This window comes from Pavona decussata, unplaced genomic scaffold (assembly GCF_977016875.1).
Source record: "Pavona decussata unplaced genomic scaffold, jaPavDecu1.1 SCAFFOLD_336, whole genome shotgun sequence".
NCBI lineage: Eukaryota > Metazoa > Cnidaria > Anthozoa > Scleractinia > Agariciidae > Pavona > Pavona decussata.
Window position 1 is genome coordinate 415,868 of NW_028145724.1, and position 20,221 is coordinate 436,088.

At 39.8% G+C, this 20,221-nt stretch overlaps 1 long non-coding RNA gene across 1 annotated transcript in view; it reads right to left on the reverse strand.

Annotated features, from left to right (window-relative positions):
• Positions 1-19,688, reverse strand: part of LOC146453347 (uncharacterized) — a 123,303-nt gene extending 103,615 nt beyond the window's left edge. The window contains exons 1-3 of the long non-coding RNA XR_014859521.1: positions 19,600-19,688; positions 18,972-19,496; positions 15,678-18,657 (exon numbers count right to left, since the gene is read on the reverse strand). This is a non-coding gene — a long non-coding RNA (uncharacterized LOC146453347). The remainder of the gene's footprint in view (positions 1-15,677; positions 18,658-18,971; positions 19,497-19,599) is intronic.
• Positions 19,689-20,221: the final 533 nt, after the last annotated feature.

Below are 20,221 nucleotides of genomic sequence, written 5' to 3' on the forward strand. Positions count from 1 at the left end.
GTTCACGCAAAAGCCTTTCTCTGACTTTAGTGTCAGTGATGCCAAATATAATCCTGTCTCTAAGGATGTTATCGGGTGTAATAACATCAAAGGCACACTTATCTGCGATCTGACAAAGAGCAGTCACATAACGGTCAAATGACTCGGCAGACTCTTGTTGACGCGAGTTGAAGCGATAGCGCTGGAATGAAATATTCTTTTTAGGATTACAATAGTTCTCGAATCGCTCTAAGACACCTTTGATATCCTTCTTTTGGGTAGCCATTAGATTCCAAGTTTTGAATACTTTCCTTGCTTCCGTTCCAATCGCAGTTAGACGTGCAGCTACTTGGACGTCTCCTTCTTCCTTGTTGACTTTAGAAGCAACGCTGTAGTGTTCCCACATTTCCTTCCATTCGGCCCATTTTTCGGCGACGTTGGAATCGTTTATTTCCAGACTGTGTAGCGCCGGCAGTGAGTGAAGAAAAGCCGTCGGTCGATCCTACTCTTGACACCATGTAACGTCATCGTTTTAATGTAAACTACTCGCAAGACATTGATGAAGCGTTGAAGGTTCGCCGAGCGAGAAAGAGAGCACACACACATAAATTACGCGCAGCTTCATTGGCGAATGCCACGCAGGACATTGGCACGTGCTAATTAGCAAGATAAATATCGACACACTATTGCTGTTAAATAGATGCAACTAGTGCAAGAATAAAACGCTATCCACATATCAATGACGCTCAGTAGCCTTCACATCAAGTAACGCTTCGCAACGAAAGCGTGAATCAGTCAAAAATTTTACGAATCGAAGGTTACACAATCGACTTCAAGATCCCTCAGGACAGCTTCGTGAAACAAAGGGACCTTTCTCCAAGACCAACCGAAAGCAAACCAAGCGACCGACCGATCTCGGATTCAGTTTAATCTCTTGACTACCATAAAGCCATATTTCAATTTACACCTTCGGTAAAAGCACAGCAACTTAATTATTCAAATTCACTTCGCAATGCCACCAAACATTGATGCCAAAACCCTCACGGGGAAAATGAACAATGCCGTTGGAATTTTTTACCAATTAATGGAAGAATTCGAAACAATCTTCTCGGTAAAACCAGGACTTTAAAGACCTGAAACAGTGTTTAATTTAGTGGAATCAAAGTAAAGATTTGTCAAGAAGCAGCAAGAGACTATTTTAGACAAATTAATTGAAGAAGGCGCTTCATCAGAAGACGAATTGGTGTTAAGAAACCAAAAACTCGGGGAAAGACTTAAGGCAGATTTCCTCCAAATCGCGTTAAAACAAGCCGCATATCAAAGCGGAAATAGTCTTCCGAAAGTTCCTGACGACACAGAAACCTTAAAACGATGACCTCTGCAGTTGAGAAAATGGCCACAGTTTTAGGATCGAAACCCAGCAGCCAAGAGCGATTGACAGTTCCGAACTGGGACGGAAGCCAAAGAACGTATACAACCTGGAAAAGGGAGTTTAGACACTGTATGTCAAAATATGCACAAGACAAAGATGAGCAACTTCAAAGGTTCCGCAAAGCGATTCCCAAAGTTTTCTTCTGGACAGATCAAGTCAAGACCTGTAAGGACATTAACCAAGCCTGGGAAATTCTTGAAAATGAATTCGCAAACAAGCGAAAACTCATGGACGAACTGTTAGCCGAAATTAACAATCTCAAACAAGTTTAAAGAGACACTAAGTAACTTGCGCGTTACGCAACAACGATTTCCGTATATGTAAATGATATGGAAAACAACGGTTGCTCCGTGTCAGAAGCATCAGAGGCTCCATTCTTCATGTCACAGTTGTTATCTAAGCTTAATCCAAGAGACAACACAAATTTCGGAAGAGAGATGCAAAGAGCGGGGAAGGAAGAAAACGTGTCAAACCTTATAACCTGGCTACATCAAGAAGCTACCCTGCGCTCCAGAGGCAAACGAGAAACAGACAACGCTGAGGATAAACAACGTACCCTCCGAGGAACAAAATCTAGAAGGACAGACAACCACGCTGCTAACAATATAGGAATCTCGGATGACGAAGTGTGTCCACTTGGCTGTACGTCGAAGCACCTGTTAGCTGCCTGCCCATTGTATTAAAGTTCAACTGTAAGTCAGAGATGGGACATAGTCAAACAAGGCAGGAGATGCCGAAAATGTCTCAGACAACATCACACGAACGACTGTAAGAAGCCAGACGGTACGACATGTGATAAATGCAGACGAAACCACCATCGTTTTCTTCATAACGAAACAATAACTTCGAATTTAAACCCGAACATAGCACCTTTCCGTAAGCAAGATGTTCCTGTAGAAGGCAACACGAGCTGTACCGCTGACCACAAAAAAGATTTCAAGTTCATCACTGGTTTGTGTCCTGTTCAAAAGGTTAAGGTTATGGGCTCAGGTGGAACCCTTATCGAAATCCTTGCCATGGTAGATTCTGGTTCAAATACAAGTCTGCTATCTAAGAATGCAGCTCAACGACTGGGAATAAATGGGACAGCTACCCATCCTACTATGGATCTCGCAGGTAGAGAGAAGAAGTCTGAAGCATCAGAAATTATCGAGATTACAGTTGCCTCTACTTCAGAAGAGAATATCAGGAAAACTTTTGAAGTATTCACTATTAAGAGACCTTGTAGTGCCGATCTCCAAGGAAGCTATTGAACACTTCCCTCATCTCAAATCAGTGGTGGACAAGCTGCATCTATGTGGTGGAACAATAGATCTTCTAATTGGTACAGATTTCGCCGATGCGTTTGTCGACATGCATACCTTGGTTGGGGAGGCAGGGGAGCCGATTGCCAAACGTAACTACTTTGGTTGGTACGTTTTAGGACAGTTGAACAGTTCCAGAATACAGTCCGTGGAAGTCGGAACAGTGAGCATTGAAGACGACATTAAGAAACTACTTCATGAGGACACCCTGGGAGTTAAACCAACAGAAATGTGTACATGTAGAGAAAACGTGCTACGTGAAAACAAGTTCGTTAAGTCGCTGACTGATTCAACTACACTGGTAAACGGAAGAATCCAAGTTAGAATGCCTTGGAATGAGAATGGACCCCCTAAGCGCAGTAATTACGAAATTGCACTCGAAAGAATGCAGTCTGCTGAGAGATCGTTTCAGAGAAAAGAATGTTTCAACATCGTAGATGATGAGGTCCAGAAGTTGTAACTAAAGTAATTAAAGTTCCTTTGGAAGCAGTTGATCACAGTCAACCCGAATGGTATCTGACTTTACAAGCAGTCTTCACACCAGAGAGAACCACTAAAGTCCGCCTGGTATTTGAGTCGTCATCAAAGGGCCACGATGGTTTGTCTCTGAACGATCACCTTGAGAAAGGACCTAATTACATTAAGTGGCACTTTCCCTAAGAACGGTCCACTGCGTTTCGGGTCGGAAAAAAGTTTGCCCTCAAACTTTGCCCATTAAATCACCTTGGGTCATAAGCAAATGAAATCAGTTTAGTTTTTGGAAATACGTTAAAATATTATTTTTACATGCCACAACAGTCAGAGTGATCGAGGACCTTAATTTAAGCGTGGCGAAAATAGAAAATTGTATAAAATTAATGAGCTCGCCGCTCGAAAACCAGAAAACTCCACAAAAATTCATTGTAATTCCTTAGTTAAGTGTTTCTTCAAAGGTGTAAAATGCATGTTCATTTTGATTTTTTTTTTTCAATTTTTAGGGTCAAAGGCTATTTATCAAATGTATGGTGTCCTTGTCCAAATCGTTTCAGGTGCGTACTGCACAATAGCTACTTCCTTGTGACCGTTCTACATAAAATCAGTTATAGCAAACTGACTTTTATTTATGATGGAGAGCTTCAAGCTGGTGTTGAATTTTTCTAGGAATTAGTTTTGCAACAAGTTTAGCGTGAAAATGTGGCGGGGAAGGGTGCTTGATTCGAGCTCCCTGTCTGAGATTTTTTTTCTCATCGCATTTGCGGGTATTTTCGTTTAGTTTGTTTGCTATAACAAATGGCATCTAATTGAATTACTACTTATGTTGGTAATTGAATGATCTTCGCTTTTCTCCCTGTCTTTTTATTTCGTTCGCACTCGCGGTAAAGTTCCCAAAACAACGACCCTCGTTTTATACTTTTGAATGTAGCACTCTATCTTTTTGCGCTTGCGGGTTGCACACTAAAATTGCGACAGAATTGGAAGTGTGGAGGCATACTTGACATCTCATTATGTATGAAATGCCGGTTCTTTGGTTCACAGTAATATGTTATTAGCCATCTCTTTTCTTTGCTTAAATCTCGCACTTTCTTTTTACTGTTACAAGGTAGGATTGTGTAATTGTTGGGCGGCGTCATTGCTCATAGAAATTGAGCAAGGCAAATTCAGATCTCAGATCCAAGAAGTTAGTAGTTACACGCCAGTAAGCTTTAATTGTAAGGTTATCATGTATGAGAATAAAAAGTAATAATGTATTCATAGCAGTGGTGAATGGAATCATTTTAGAGAAAATTAGGAAGTAAACTGAGACGTTCAAAGGACCTTGCCCTGTGACCTTCTCCAGTGCAAGAGTTATGTCGTTAAAATGCCATATCCGGTGAAACAAAACTTCCTTCATCAAATCATTCTGCATGTTGGTTGTAGATCAGAGAAAAATAAGATGGTCTTGTTAGCATTGCCATTTTAGTAGCCATTTACCAAATAAAAAGGCAACCAAGAAATAATCCAGAGTGAAACACAACATTGAATTTCAAAGGTCAAGTGTTGTCGATTTCAATGCACGTCACAGGATCCATTTAAAGCTGAATTGGTCTTCAAGTTTTTGATACCAAAAACATGTACAAGTTTTCAATGGTACTTTTCAAAAAAAAAATTGACAGTACAAAACGGCGAGAAGGAAGATTTCTTTGTATAGGACTAAGTTTCGCACACACAGCAATTAGCATATTAAATGTTTACAATTTTTTTGCATAGCATTCAGAGATCAGGACTAAATAATTGATCAGTTTTTAGCCATTTTTAAACAGTTAAAATCGTTTATGCGTTTTATTTTTGTGTGCTTTTCGGTGTAGTTAATTTAGAATGATAAAATTTAGCGATTAAGAATGTTTGGATTTATAACAATCTGAATTTGATCAACAACCTCATTTGCATAATGCGGGTTGCGTATTCCAAAAAGCACCAAAAGTGCGAAGTCGCTGTGGTCAAGGAAGATAAAAAGCGCAAGATATTTTTATATTTCTATGCTTCCTACCATCTGTTTAGCAAAGTTCAGATGGAATTTAGAATGGTTCGGTCTGGACTTGTGAAAGAAATGCCGGCGAAGACAGGGTACCTTCGCCGGTTTTCAGAAAGCATTCAAACGAGGGTTAAAATATTAATTTTTGTGACCCTAAAAATTAAAACAAATCAAAATAAACATGCATTTTATACCTTTGAAGGAATACTTAACTTAAGAATTATAGTTAATTTTTGTGGCGTTTTCTGGTTTTCAAGCGGCGAGCTCATCAATTTTATACAATTTTCTATTTTCGCCACGCTGAAATTAGGGTCCTCGACCGCTCTGACTGTTGTGGCCTGTAAAAATAATATTTTAACGTATTTTCAAAAACTAAAGTCATTTCATTTGCTTATGACCCAAGATGATTTACTGGGGATGATGTTCCGACCCGAAACGCAGTGGACCGTTCTTAGGGAAAGTGCCACTTAATAGTCTTCCCAATGTTCTCATGGCCTGGCGTTGGAATGAAGTGGCTTACTCGGGTGATATCTGTTTAATCAAGTCTTAGTGGACCCTGATGACCAAGTCTTTCATAGGTTCTTGTGGAGAAGCGACAGAAGTAAAGCGCCTTCAATCTTCCAGTGGCTCAGATTAAATTTTGGGGACAAGCCAGCACCAGACATTGCCACGGACGCCATTAACTATTTAGCTAAAGTCTCACAAGTTGAATTTCCAGAGGCAGCCCAGGAATTACGAGATCACGCATACGTGGACGATATCGCGGGCTCAAGAAACAACTCGACAGAAGCTAAGAAAATAACGAAAGAAATTGATTCCATCCTTGAAAAAGGCCAGTTTCAAATTAAGGCGTGGCGTTCCAACTGCTCGGAGATTGACCAGTCTAACTGTGAACGATTTACAGACCTGCTTGGCCACAAATGGGATAAAGAAGAAGAAAGGTTTTCCTTCAATAAAGAAAACATAGTTGGCCAATTAGAGGGGTTATCCAAGAGAAGCTACCTGAAATTTCTCGCTCAAGTCTGGGATCCTCTCGGACTTGTCTCACCTGTTATAATCAAGTTCAGAATCGACTTGCAAGAATTGTGGAGTTTAAGTTTCAGCTGGGATGAGATCCTTTCTGAGCGTATTCAGGAAACATGGTTAGAGAATATCCAGTCCATAAATCATCTCCCGTCATTTCAATTTGACCGCAAGCTTAAGATGATTCCGCTGAAAAAGGAGTATTTAAAATTGTCTAAGACTTGGTCCAGTTCATGACTATGTTATGAGCATTAAAAAAATGCAATAAAAAATGGGGATCACCGTGCTCGTTTTTGTGCAACCTGGATGGCTATTATAGTGAATAGATGACCCACGAGGTTTATATTAGGAACGCTAGTAATCAGAAAAGGGAGCTATCATTTCTAGAAAAATTAATTTCTTGCATTAAAATATCGAAGCAGTTCAACAAAATTTGCTTTAATCTTACGCAACAAACTATTTTCATTGAAATGGAATTAAAATTATGAAAGAAATTAAAGATTTTGCTGCGTGTGCACGTAAGCAGCACTACCTAAATACGTGCTTTTTAAAGCATTCAAATAAAAATATCTGAAAGTAGAGTATTAAACTTTTCTTTAAATCGCGATATAAAGTGGTCAACCGCATGACATTTAAATTAATGCATTAAAAAATGGGGGTCACCGTGCTCGTTTAGAAGAAAAGGACCATTTATTTTCCTACCGAGCTTAACCTCAAGGAAATCCCTTTATGTTCTGCGTGCGCGCGCTCGTGCGCGAGCTAAATGACACGAAAAATTAGGCACAGCAAGGATGCGCAATGCAATTCAATGCAATCACCTTAAACCAAGCAACGCAGTGTGCGTGCCCCAAATACATGGATTCTCCGATGGTGGGGAACAGGGTTATGGTGCAGTCATCTTCCTCCGGTAGAAACTTGCAAGTGGAAACTACTACTGTGTTCCAGTCATGACAAAGGCTTTCGTCGCACCTGTGAAGAAGAAAAGCATCCCGAGATTAGAACTGTTAGGCTGTTTGGCACTTGCACGGATGTACGATACATGCGTAAAGGCATTGGACTTCGCAAACGCCGTGGGCTGGGAAAGATTCTTCTGGGTCGATTCATCAACCGTTTTGTCATGGATCAGAACGCCTCCACGGTAATTCAGGCCCTTCGTGTCTGCCAGAGTGGCTGGAATTCAAGAGACAATTGGGACAGAACAAATTCGGTTCATAAAGTCAAACACAACCCTGCCGATTCTCTAACGAGGGGACTTGATCTTAATTATCTCATGAAGTGGTGTGAAGGACCATCCTTGCTGAAGCAGAGTGGCTCAGCTTTCAAGACCACACCCAAGATACTAGCCATGAGGACGACCTCACAGCTTCAAAAGAGAAGAAAACGTTTCGGAAAGAGAAGAAAGCTGGTAAACATCACACTGCCTTTGCGGACGTTTATTCGCTGCATCACGTCAAACAACAACCCTACTGATGCTCTAACGAGAGGACTTGATCTTAATTATCTCATGAAGTGGTCTGAAGGACCATCCTTCCTGGAGTTGCCGGAAGCAGAGTGGCGCAGCTTTCAAGACCACACCCAAGATACTACCCATGAGGACGACCTTACAGCTTCAAAAGAGAAGAAAACGTTTCGGAAAGAGAAGAAAGCTGGCAAACATCACACTGCCTCTGCAGACGTTTATCCGGAACATTACCAACCTGGATTTGAAGAAAATCCTATTCTTTTGCATTTGCTGAAAACTTGTTCAACCTACTGCCAGATACGGGAAAACCCTCGCGTACGTCCGTCGTTTTATTCATAACGCGCGGAAACTGAACCCGAAGTCAGTGCCCATTTCAGTCCAGTAACTGAAGGTTGCCGAGACCCATCTTCTAAAGTGGAGTCAATTTCACCTCGACGAAGAAAGTTTGGATAAGAAACTGATGGCAAAGAAGGGTGAAGATGGCCTTTTTCGTGCGCATGGACGACCGGAAGAGCTAAGAAGGCCTATTATCTTACCACGAGATCACCCTTTTGTAAACTTGCTTCTGTGTGACCTCCACAAACGGCGTGGACATTGTGGCTATAAGAGCTTAATCCACGAGGCCAGGAAAATATTTTGGATCATTGGACTCCGCAGAATGGCTAAGACCGTCACCTCAAAGTGTGTCACGTGCAGAAAGCTACGGAAAAGGCCCCTGAACCACCTCATGGGACAGATCCCAAATCTACGAGTAGAAGCAGTATTCTCAAATACTGCTACGGACATGTTCGGACCAGTACAGATTAAGCTCGGTCGCAAAACTCTAAAAGAGGCACAAGTAATCATCTTCGCTTGTATGACAACACGTGTGGTCCATCTAGAGATGGTGACCGATAAAACCTCAGACGCGTTCTTAATTGCCTTTTGGAGATTTGCCTGCCTACGTGGATATCCCAATGTTTGTTGGTCAGACCATGGAACGAACTTCGTGGGTGCCCAAGCATATCTACGCGAAATTGTACAGAACTGGAATATTCCCAAGGTGAAGAGTGTCCTCTCTGATGACTTTGCCTGCTAGTTTAGTTGGGGGTGGAATACACCACATGCGAGTCACCAGAACGGAGTCTTTGAGACCCTAATTAAGTCGGTCAGACAAGCACTTAACTCCACTTGCAAGAACGACGCATACACCGAGGAGCAATGGCGAACGTTCCTGTCAGAAATTACGTACACGGTCAAGATCCGACCGCTGTACCCCAGTTCCAACGAAGTCTGGGGAGCCCCGCCAATCACTCCGAACAATCCACCACCGTAACCAGAAGCCGAGGAAAGAACCAATCAATGACAATTACTCAGAAGCACGCAAAACAGGCTTGCAGATTTCTGGAGAAGTTGGATGAAGTATTTAACCCCAAACTTATTACCAAGAAATAAGTGGTTTCGCGTGCGTGATAACATCCAGACCGGAGATCTCGTATTGGAACTGGACCCCAAACACAAAAGATGTGAGTGGAAAATGGCGCTTATTATTGGTACCTTTCCTGGAAACGACGGAATTGTCCGAAAAGTGCGAATCGAGACAAAAGACGGAGAGTACGACAGACCTATCCACAAACTGTGTTTAATTGCAACCAAGGAAGAGCTCAATGCAGGACTACTTTAGTTTAAGAGCAATTCAAGAGCAATGAACACTTGATGACAAATCGTTGCTCAATTAGAACTAAGTTCTCAATTTCCACACTCGGGCGGAGTGATTCGCACTTAGTGTAACACTTGCTCATTAGTTTTTGGCGCGAAAGTAAACGCACGAAAGTTCTCAAAACTATGTTCTGCAAATAAGGCTCAACTATTTAAACAATCGCGCGCCGCTCAATCAAGCGCGTCCGCCTAAAGCCATGATGTGTCAAGAGTGTGGATAAGAGTAGTTGGTAGTATGAGGGTTCTAGTGCACTTTTCAGACATGTGCCCTTTTTGCCCCCCAATTCCCCCATATTTGTCTCGTATACAAGCCCAACTCACTCATTTCCAATTTTCAAAAATAATACATAATTTGACCCCAACTCACCTATCATCAATACCTTTTTCAAGCCCTTTAATACAATATTTGATTTCCAAGACCACTGGCTTGATATACTTTGATACAACCGTTAAATACAACTGTTTAATATATCCTAGTGTGGCTTTCTTGGTTCAGCCATTGGTGTTTAGCCTCTTGTTACACCTTGAATCGTTTATCATTTCGAAAAAAGTACCCTAATAAAGCTTTGGTGATATATATAATTAACCAGTCATGAAGAAAAAAATAATCATAAATCTGAATTACAAATTTTATAATTCAAATTTATGGATGTTGTGTGACTGGGTGCCGTTACTGTCACGCGTGACGTTGTGTGACTTGTCATGAAAATGGACAAAACCGTTGTCGGGGGGTGCTCGGTTGGCTGTTTCTTGCCTAGCCCCAGCTAGGTCTTTTCCCCGCCGCTGACAAGGCGGCTGTCCCTTCCCAGTTTACCTCTGGGACAGAGGTTGAGTTCGGGAAAGAACTTTGAGCACCCCCCTGGAACCGGTAGGGCCTGAGCGGGCTCATCCGGAGGTACCGTCCACTGGAAGACATCCCCCTCTACTCAGTAATTCACCATCTGCACAAGCCGTCAAACAGGTTTCAGATAGGGGCCAACTATCACAAGTCTTTGAAATGTTTGTTGTAGAACTCTGAGCCTTTATCAGTCCACAGATACTTTGGTTTTCGACCCTCTTTGAATATGCTTTGAAATGCTGTAGTTATTGTTTGACCTTTTTTATCTTTTAATGGGGCAATCCAGCCGTATTTGCTGAAAACATCTATAACCATGAGAAGATACTTGTTACCTTTATTCCATCTACTGAATTGTTGCATTTCAACAAGCTCAGCAGCCCATATTTCGTCAATATTATTTACAATAACACGCCGCCGAGTAAAGCTACGCCTTATGGGTTTATGCAGCTCATTGGCTAATTTTTCCTGCCAGTTTTCCTCATTACCCGACGGCTTTTGAGGTTTTTTGGAACCTCAAGACCCAGTTTCTGTTTTGTATTTATCATATTTCGAGCCAACCAGTGATCCCACTGACGCTCATTATATGGCACTTTATCCAATGCTTTCACCATCTTTTTATCAGCTTTGTTTTTACATTTTTTGTCATCTTTGCAGACTGAATAATCAACATCATGCTGCATTGCTATTGCATCTGTTTTGTCTGTTGGTTTATCATATATTTCCAATATTTGCCCCGTTTTGGGGTTCCATTTTACTTGATTCTCCAAATCATTATACGGACCAGTATATTTGTGTCCAGGTATTACCCAACCAGCTTTGGGTTTTGGGAGCTTGCCAATTGCTTCGTGTATATCAATTGAATCACCACTTATTGGTCTTCCTTTTATTCCGTTCTCATATTTATCCCAATTTGGTGGCTGCTAGCCAATTGCACGATACCTCTCACATGATGGTGTATTGTGATATTTTTTTCCAATCTTTACCACACTATCACATGGATAATCTTTGTAGCGGAGCTTCCGCGCGCGCCGCGAGGCGCGCGCGAGCGGAGCCCCATAGCTAAGAGATTTTGGTAAACCCATCAGTGCGAGAAATTTTGGTTTGGTTATGACGTCACTTCCGTCCGACCGACCGACCGACCGTATATACGTTCGCTACTCCATGTATGCAACCTTTAAATGAGACACTTAAACCCTGTGCTGTAGCCCCCTTTTTTACGGCGGGAAGTTGCATCACCAACTGCGTTTTAGAAAAAAAAATGATAATTTTGACACAATACAAAGACAATTTTTGTGACCAACGGAGGGAGAAAGAGCAATACGACTAGCGGCAAGAGAAACAAATTGGCCAGCACATCATCAGAATCTTGAAGTGAAATCATTTTACTCCGATCCGGCGCGACAAAACGTTGGATTTTTCCTCTTGAAGTGAAACGTTTCGCTCACTTAACGTTGTAAAAGGAACTAAAAAAGGTTGGAAATGAAATAGAAGGACTGGTTGTTCTGAGAAGAGGTGAGCATATTCATGTGATTTTGTTGACAAAACTTTGCTGGATTGCTATCGTGCACGATCTTGTTTTCTTGCAGTGTTGACACGCCGTTTAATTTAAACTTAAGCTTAATATTACTTAACTCAGAGCAGTCTTTTGAGCTCACTTTTTTCGGTCCATGTTCATTATTTCCCTTGGAGTTTTATTTCCTAATCTCCCCCAAATTTTACCTTCCAACAGCGGGAGAAAGAGTAAGACGACTCGTGGCGGGAATTTACATGAAGGGGGACATTGATCATAAACAGCAGGCGCCGTGAGTAGAAAGTGGAACGGTGGAAAGGCAGAAAATCACCCCAAATCCTAGAACACGGAACGGGTGAGGGTTAGGTTCAAGGTTATAGTTTATTTGGGGTGATTTCCGACGTTCCAGGTTTTAGGATTTGGAGTGATTTTCCACCATTCCGCCCTTCCACCGTTCCGGCTTTTAGCGTCTCCGATCTTGAAATCTTGAAGTGAAGCATTTTATTCCGATCCGGCGCAACGAGACGTTGGATTTTTCCTCTTGAAGTGAAACGTTTCGCTCACTTAACGCTGTAAAAAGAATGAAAAAATCAGCAATGGAATAAAAGGACTGGTTGTTCTCAGAAGAGGTAAGTACATGTATATTCATGTGATTTTGTAGACAAAACTTTGCTGGTTTTCGGCTGTTTTGCAATAAATTGATTTCTTGCAGTGTTGACACGCAGTTAATACTGCTAAGTTCAGAGTAGTCCTTTGAGCTCATTTTTTTCGGTTCCTGTTCATTATTTCGATCCCTTGGCATTTTATTTTCTAATCTGGTCCAATTTTGCCTTCCAACAGCGGGAAAAAGAGCAAGGCGAATAGCGGCGGAAAAAGACTCTTTTAGAGGCGGCACATATCATAAACAGCGGATCTGAAACAGAAATCATTTTACTCTGATCGATCCGCGAAGAAACGTTGGATTTTTCCTCTTGAAGTGAAACTTTTTGCTCACTTAGCGTTGTAAAACGAACGAAAAAATCAGCACTGGAATAAAAGGACTGGTTATTTCCAAAGAGGCGAGTATATTTAAGCTTAAGTCTTATATTTGATTTTGTTGACAAAACTTTGCTGACTTTTGCAAGATATTTTTTTGCAGTGTTTACACTGCAACTTGTTTAATTTAAGCTACTGCCTACTTCAGAAAAGTCTCTCGAGCTCATTTTTTCGGTCCATGTTCGTTATTTCCCTTGGAGGTTTATTTTCTAATCTCATTCCTTTTTGCTTCATGTAAGAAAATTTGGTTCTCAGGTATAATTTTTAGTCAGTGAAACAGACGTCCGGTAACACTTTTTTATCGACTTAGCTAGCATAAGCTAAGTACTGACAAGTTTTTCTCGCATATATTTCTAATTTTTGCATTTATTTCTGACAATCTTCACAGAGAACAAACACAAATACTGGGATATTTCTTTTCAAAAAACGTTGAAACCGAATGTAAAATTAGTCAATAGTGTGACCTCATTTTCATCATAACATCAAGCGTACGCAAAATTTGTTCGCTTGTTTGTAGAAATTTTTGAAGATCGTCGTTTAGTTTATCTCTGCTCTGATTGTTATGAATTATCACAGTTTTTTTTCCATTTATTACTCCAAGATACATGTATATTTTAAGTCTGTTTCATGGTTATTGTAGCCTTTTTCTCTTAGGTTTATGTACGGCTTTTTGTTGATAAACAACATTTCCCAGACAATGACAGTTCGCCTCGATCATCTTTAAAACTAAAGAGAATAATAACAACAACAAAAATACTTTGAACGTGAAGAAAACTATCAAAACTCGATAAATAGCCAATCCCGTCCTGAATATTTACCTACAGTTTACATAATATTTTGATATTTTTTTTGTACCCCCCACTCACATCCATGTAGCTTAGAATGTCAGTTCTGCTGAAATGGGTTTTTGGGTTTCAAGAGGATACCTTATTACCTTTATGTACCTTGTTGTATAGCAGATAGTATTTTTATTTGCATGAGGCCGAGTAGAGTTAAGGTTTAATTTTCAAGCGTCAGGGGTATTTTGCAGAATACCGAACGTTGAATCTATGGAAGTCCTTTAATGCAGTGGCTGCCATAACAACAAATTAAAGCTAACCGTCTGTATAATCAGTGCTTAGCCCTAAACAGAAAAGAAAAGTGCTTAGACCTTGAAAACTTTGTTCATTTCTTTCCATTCTTTATCTTCGTAATTTCATAGTGAGCTAGTCACAGTCGTCTTCTAAATTTCTTTGTCTGATTTGTCATGAAATCTGAAAACATTCCATTTTATAGATCTAGAACTGCCATCAGAAATGGCATCTCAGCCACTGAACTGCAGGATAAGTCCTTTCCAGCCAGCTTTCCCCCAGCCACTGCTTTCGTGTGCTCGATGAATCCTGATGCGGTAATCAGACTTGCATATTCTGGACAATTCAGCATCTCAGAACCTGACCTCATCAAACAATAGCATTATCCAAAACGTGAACTAATAGGGAAAAATTTAAAAATCATCATAGGCCCCATCTGCATAAATTATGAACCTTAACTCAGGAGTGTTTTTTAAGATTTGCCACTGCCTGGGCACAAAAGCCATGCACAGAGGGTGTAACCTTTACTAGTGGGTTTAGATCTTGTGTTTTAATAGCTGTAGCAAAAAATAATTGATGTACAGTTGTAAGCTTTTTATTTATCATCACAGATCATGACAGATGTGATGAAAACACAGTATGGCTCATGAATCACTTTGTTAATGGAAGTTCTTGTTGAGGCAATTCATAAACTTGTAAATTATCCATTCTTGTGTGAAAGCTTCTGACTGTGCACTTTTCCCATCAAGGGATAGATCCAGTTGTGTATTAAATTTTTTACCTTTTGGTAAATGTTGATGTGATGGCAGGAGCCAAGGGACTGGTCATAAAGTACAGGGGGGGGTGGGCTGGAAAAAAAGGGGGGGTGGGTCACTGTTTTCATGCATGTAAAAAGGGGTGGGCTAGCAAAAACCATGCATCATTAAAGGGGTGGGGCACATAATATTTTTGCACATGTTTTGCATCAAATGGTGCCTTTTGCCAGTAAAACTGTGAAATGTATTAACAGTAAAAGCACAAATTATAATTGTGTAGTTTCAGAAAATATCCATCCCCCATCACAGAGGGAATTTATAAAAGGACGCCCTACCGCCAGGAACTTCCAAGTTTCTTTCATACAATCTCTGTAATTTTGTTCTTTCTCTTACCACCATCCCCTCCAGAATCTTGAATTCCCTCCATGGGTGGGGTAAGGATATTTTCTGGAACTACACATTCTATCAAGAAAAGGGCAAGTTCACTCGCATCCATTAAAATGAACAACTATGATTCCATGTGGTTATTAATGATACATATTAGATGCACATTATCTTCTCAAAATCATTTCAGGTATTTCAACAAAAATAGATCTCATGCAATGATAAACTTCAAAAACAAGACTTTGTGCATGTGTGCTCCTTCCTCTATCATACTTGTCCTCTAATTTGTCTAGTTTTATGTATAGTCTTACCTTTATTTACTAGGGGTGGGTCATTTCATTTTTTACCTGAAAAATATGGGTGGGCCATGCATTATTCTGCAAAAATATGAGGGTGGGTCACACAAAACTAGCCTTCGTAAAAATGAATTTTTCCAGCCCACCCACCCCCGGTACTTTATGACCAGTCCCCAAATTGAATGGGCACTCGCTGAGCATATAAAAATTTTCTTCAGCAGTAAAGATTTTAATTAGTTGGCCTGATGTAGGGCTATTGCTCTAGCATGTTGTGTACAACAGAGATTGGCCACTGGATGTCTGGGCCTACAATAGCTGTGTTTATAAGCAACAGTCAGCACTGTCACTCAATCATTCTTATAACTATTGATTTGATAGAGGCTACAGAAATATGCTGAACAAGGGGCATTCCCTGTATACTTTACAGTGCAACGAACTCAACTGGGGCCACCCAACATTGATCAGCCAATCACAGGTCACGTTCACAACAAAGGAGTCTGGCTTTGGTAGTTGGTAAACCAATAAAAAACGAGAGCATTTCTTTAAATTTCAGAGTCAGTCTTATCGGTGGCCCCGGTTGAGTTTGTTGCACTGTACATGTAAGACAAAACCTCGCCTTACCTTTAGTTATATATATATTTTTTACAAAGCCTGAATATCAGCTGTTTCCCATCTCTCACCAATCATTTAGAGAGATTAGAGACTGATATTCAGGCCATGTTTAATGCAACCAGACCCTTTTGATAACTGTGATTTAACAGACAAAAGGTGAAACTTCTTATCAGCCATCTCTTTTAATTGAAAGAAAAATTTAAAATTTGGTAGTGGGTAATGAATTATGAAATATGTACAGTTATTTATTTTTACAGTGCAATCTCAGTTATTTGAACTATTAATGTTTTTCAGCACTCCCAATTCTTTGAACAGATAGTTGTTAATTCTCTTGGATTTGCTTCAGTCAGTTTTTTGTCTCCTATTTTTTGAATAAAATTTATTTTCCCTAAGAAGTTAAAAAAAAATTGGTACTTCCACTGCAGTGATTGCCACATTACATTATTATGAAAATGTTAATATGCCAAGTAAATTGTTTTCTTTTACTTTGTTTTGATTATCCAATAATAACTGTTACTTTTCATGGGTTTTGTAACATCAGTAACCAGTGCTACAGTTTTCTACACCTTATCACATAGTCTGGTAAAACTTTTTCAGTAACATAAGGAAAAACACTAAATAATATTATTTTCCTTTTCCATTCTGTACAGTGTTTATGTAAAATCTTTATTTATATAGAAATAGTTTAATCCACTGATTGTTTTGGAGAAAAAAGTGATAAAATGCTTTTAATTTGAAATATTTCAAGCAAAGTATAATGTTGTACACCATTTTGTGAATTCAGAAGAGGGCTATTGCTATACATCAACTCTCTTTAGGCACTCTTGTTCCTTCTATTTTTTTCTCTCGGAAAAACAGGATGATGAAAATTAAAGTAAGGAATATTTTTTAGAAAATGCTTATTAAAATTAATGATACATGGTTGGTATTTTGCTGTGTAAAAATGAATGGGACTTCTCAGATGAGGTGCTATCCATAAACTGGAGTGATGAGGCTGCAGGAGTGTAGTGTTTAGCAGTCTAATGACTTCTTAAATTGGGATTTTCCTTGTAAGGACAGAAAGGTTAATGAGTTGGAGCAAGGCCTGTTCCTTAATTGAGAAACCAGATAAATAAAACCTGCAGTGTAAATTTTTGTGGTGGAAGGAAACTGCTTAGTTTTCTTTTTCAGTACCACCTCAGTTAGGAAATGTGGTCCATGAAAGGTAAAGAAAAACTCTTTGACCTTGGCAGGATTAAAACCTATGACCCCAGGATTTTGTTGATCACTGATGGACCAAAATTAATCTCTTCACTAGGGTAATGCAAAATTTAAGTGGTTTCCTTCCCAAACAGAAATTTACACTCCAAGGATAATTTTCTGATTTCTCCGTTGTATAGTCAGTACTGCACAGCACAAAATTTCATTATCCCTTAATTGTTGTGTTATATCCAACTTTACTCCAAGTTAACTCTCATGTAGCAAAGTGTAGAAGAACTGCTGGGGATAACCGGCTCCCATAACTGCCTGATGGATTTTTTTTGGTAAAGATTTTGACAGGGACAGTTGATGATTTGTACACAATTGTTAATTAATTCTATGTCAAACAATTTACTAACTTAATTTAAAACCAGGTACAAATGACTAGGGACTGAATTTTTTTTCCGTTGAATAATTAGACTTATGACATTTATTGCATTCAACATAGAAAGAACGCACTCCTTTCACAGATTAGAGTTGAGATTGTATGGGAGAACCAAAGTCGATTGCATGAATGAAAGGATATTGGGAAGTATATCTGGCACCCCCAGTAGATAAATTTTTGCAGGGGCAGATGACATCCTCACCCCAGCCGGACCACCACTCAGGGTCTTTAAATAACTGAGGAGAAAGTGCTTCCTTTGCTCTGACATCTGCAAATGGTTAGACTTTCTAGTCTTCTCGGATAAGGACGATAAACCGTAGGCCCCATCTCACAATCCTTGTTTGTAAATAACTCTGTGGGACGTTAAAGAGCCCACTCACTGTTCGCAAAGAGTAGGGGACGTAGTTCCCGGTGCTGTGGTCTGGTCTTTGTGCGTATATTATCATGGTTGGGTGGGAAAATGCTCGGAGATATTAGCTGCATTAAGCTACTCTACAATCCGAGGGTAAATAAAGATTGATGATGATGATGATGATCACCGAATTGGCAAAGGAGAGAACCTACGCTGGGATCAAGGTCATCAAATGTACTCTCTGATCCAGTTTTGATAATTACTAGTTTCCATATATACTAAGTAGCAAAAGGCATTCACAAGTAATTGTTGTTTTGACTTTACAATATCAAGAATAAGAGGCAGCCAATTACTGCAATGGTTTCTCTGAACAAAACAGTATCACTTTGCACTCTCAAAACAAAGGAACTGATGTGATTGACAGGAAGTTATGAAAGGTTCATGTTTTCCTATCCCTACCGAAACAAATGGGAAAAATTATAAACTGCATTCTTAGATTAAGTTAAGAGCAAGAAAAACATCTTGACTCTCTTGTAAATCAATATCAGTTGCATGGAACTGAGCACTTAGTTTGAGTTTATCCAAAAACCAAAATAAACAACTTTAAGTGTACAAGAATAGCTATCAACCTAGGAATAAATTTTTAAAAATGAGCTTTTCAATCTTATTTATTGAATTAATGAGCTACAAGTGCAGTTAGAAAATATAAAAATGGCACAAAGCTAATTAGACTTGAAGAAATATCTCTCCTGTAAGCAAACATCTCCAATGTGCATCTCCCTCAAACAGAACCTAAACATAAAAAAAATCACTCAATTTGACGAGAAAAAGATGAAATTTTAAATATTTTGTAAATCCCTATAACTTATAATGACTCGTTTTTCAATTGTTCCACGGTGTACTAGTTTGCAACGATCTCCTAGTATTAGTAGACCACATGAGTTGATATAACAACACTGGCCTACTATTGTCCGTATTAGCTTGCAATTTTAATATTATCTTGATTAAAGATTTCTTTTTGAAAATTGCTCCCTCGTCAGAAAAAAAAAACACTACAAACAGTTTAAAGGTGTGTATGCATACATAAATATTTGAAGTCATCTTACCTCCTTAATTGACAGAGCTGTCGAACCTTTCGCCTTCCACCGACACAACAAAACCTCTTCTAGTTTTGACATTTGTCACACTAAAAGTTTTCCTTCAAATCTGCTGTTAAAGGGGAACATTTCTACACAGTCGCGCAGGAAAAATAAGACGAGGCGTAGGAAAAATTCGATCGCTTCCAAACCTGAAAACTTATGCAAAAATTAAAAAGATCCTTTCTTTTTTTATCCACCATCCTAATACAGGAAGATATCTGAACACTGCTATTTTTATCCCGTTTTATCCAAATCTCTAGAACGAAGCAAAGACGACTCAAATTCGCCTCTTCGCTCGTTCTCAGGTAGGTACTTCATATATGGTAATTATTAATAATTACCATATATGAAGTGCCTACCATATCCAGCGCCCGTTCCGCTGGATAAGGGTAATGCAGGCTCGGAGAACGAGATTGCCGCCATTTTTTTAAATGATGGATCTGGGTACTAGGGGTCTAGGATCAGGAATCGGAAGACCTTAGATAACATAGTCTCCTTCGCAGCCGTTATTAGTGTCGTCACGCTACGCACCGTGGGGAGGATCGTTGCGTGACGACCCTAATAACGGCTGCGAAGGAGACTAGCTATAGATAACAAGGACTGGAACCAGATTTCAGAGCCCAGTGTTTTTCGCGAAAACGTGGGTTTGGTGGGGGTGCCCATTCTCGCGGGCTCACAAACCTGGTTCCAGGAATCTCATTCCCATTCAAAAACGCGCGTGGGCTCTCAGAGGACGAGATTGGGGTATAAGCGCAAAGATCAACCAATCACCAACCCTTGCTCGGTGAAAGGAAAATTAAGAAAAAATGCCCTCTGTTACAACAAATCAGGAGCCGATGATCATGGGCTCCTGGTATCACATTGTTGATGGGGAGTTTGCTGCATATGCTTTAAAAATATATATAACTTTAGAAAGGATCGATGAGGAACTACGTCCATACGATAAGCCGAGATTTCTATAAATGCTAGCAAAAAAATTGGAGCTCCGCTTTTAGGCTTGGCTAAATATATATATTATTTTTCTAATGTCTTTTTCCCAGCTTTTCCAGTCCAAAATTGGTTAGGCAATATTCCAGTATCTGTGCTGAATGCACTTTTGGCAATGTCTCCAGATTTGTATCTATCAAAGACTTCCTTTGTTGATGGAATTAATGTTCCAGCAACATCCATCGACTTTGATGCAACCTTACCAGGTGTACCAAGTTTTTAACACGCTG